Genomic DNA, 1,812 nt, shown 5'->3' on the forward strand with positions numbered 1-1,812 from the left:
AGAGTTAGTTACATGTTTAATTAACTAACAATATTCAAAGTCGATATCCTATGCTATTCGAACCTATAAAAGCTCTTTTGTAAAACTATACAAGAACAACTTAATAATGTTAATTAAGAAAAAATCTTGAGCATAATTATTAAGTGAACATAACTTATAATTATCATAAATTTATTAAATAAAATGTAATATACATGTATCAAAAACATTTTTATTACTTAGTACATAAGTATAATTTTACCGATTAATCCCCATTCCTTACAATAATAATGAATTCGATTCACACACACACACACACACATATACTAAACAACCATACAATTTAAAAAATCTTACTAGAACAATTGACAAGAATAAAGTTACAAATTTATGACTACAAAATTCAGTGGGAGAGACTCGAGAGAGGAGAGAAAGAGAGATAGAGAGAAAGAATTAGGAAGAGAGGGAGAGAAAAAAAAAAAGAGGGGGGATGGGAAAGGAAGAGAAGGGTCGAGAGAAAAAGAGAGAGAAAGAGAGAGCCAAGAATGAAAAGGGAAGAAGAGAGAGAGAGAGAGAGAGAGATAAAGAAGGATCAGGAGAGACAAAGAGGCCAGGAGAAAGATAAATAATGGATAGATAGATAAAGAAGGCAATGCCGAGAGAAAGAGTGAGAGGGATCGAGAGGGGGGTTGAGAGATGAAGGTGCTAGGAAAGAGAAAGAAGGCAAGGTCGCGAGAGGAGGGAGGAGGGGCTGAGAGAGAAAGGTTATATGAAATAGAGAAAAGATAAGTCAAAAAAAGAAAGAGAAAAGGTTGGTCAAAAAAGAAAGAGAAAAGGCCGGCCATGAGCTAAGAGTAAAGGGCATGTCGAGGGATAGACAAAGAAGGCTGGGAGAGAGGAGCTAAGAGACGGGAAAAAGAATCTAGGAGAAGAGAAAGAATAATAAAGAAGGGTTGGGAAAAATAAAGTGACATAGAGAGAGAAAAAGGGCCAAGAGAGTAAGAAGAGGTCGAAAGATCGAATAAAGCTAGAGCGCTAAATGGTAGCCAGAATTTGTTGCGGTGAAGAGCAGGGGAGTTGCAGTTTGGTGGTGGGCGTGAGCAGGGCTAGCTGTGTGAATTGAAATAGAGCATTTAAGAGAAAGAGAGGCAGGAAGAGAGAGATATAGTGATAAAGAAAGAGAGATGAGTCGAGAAAGAGAGATGGGTCGAGAGAGAGAGAGAGAGAGAGAGACTCACTAAACCGCTCAAACTATACAAGAAGAGTGGATAAGGAGGAGAAAAAAGGAACCGGACGGTGAAAGAAAGCAAGGATGAATAGAAAAGGGAAATGAGATAAGACAAGAAATATAAGAGAGAGGGTATATTATAAAGTAAGAAGGGATATGAAGAACTTAAAAACAAGTTAGTGTTTACCATACAAATAAGATCCCTTAATCATAATGTTAATAACATCCCAAACTACGAAATACGATAACAACCAGGAATCTTACATATTTTAACCGGGGGGGGGGGGGTACTCAATAAGAAACCATATTGCGTTCTAAATTAATATCTAAAACAATAGTATTACTTTTACAAAAAATCTTTAAATTATAACAAATTCTAAATAAGTTCACTTATAATCATTGTTTTTCCATAGATATGTCCCCATAGAAACTTTATCCCTACTCCTTGTTAATACTTAGAAATTCATGTATCCTTGTTATTATAAAACCTAAACACAACCAATGAGTATCTCAACAACCAAACACAACCACAAATTTATTTATCTTACCGTTTTTTTTTTTGGGGGGGGGGGGGGGGGGGGGGGCACGCGCATCGCGCGTGCTCC

This window comes from Chenopodium album, chromosome 9 (genome assembly GCF_948465745.1).
Source record: "Chenopodium album chromosome 9, dcCheAlbu1.1, whole genome shotgun sequence".
Classification (NCBI taxonomy): domain Eukaryota; kingdom Viridiplantae; phylum Streptophyta; class Magnoliopsida; order Caryophyllales; family Amaranthaceae; genus Chenopodium; species Chenopodium album.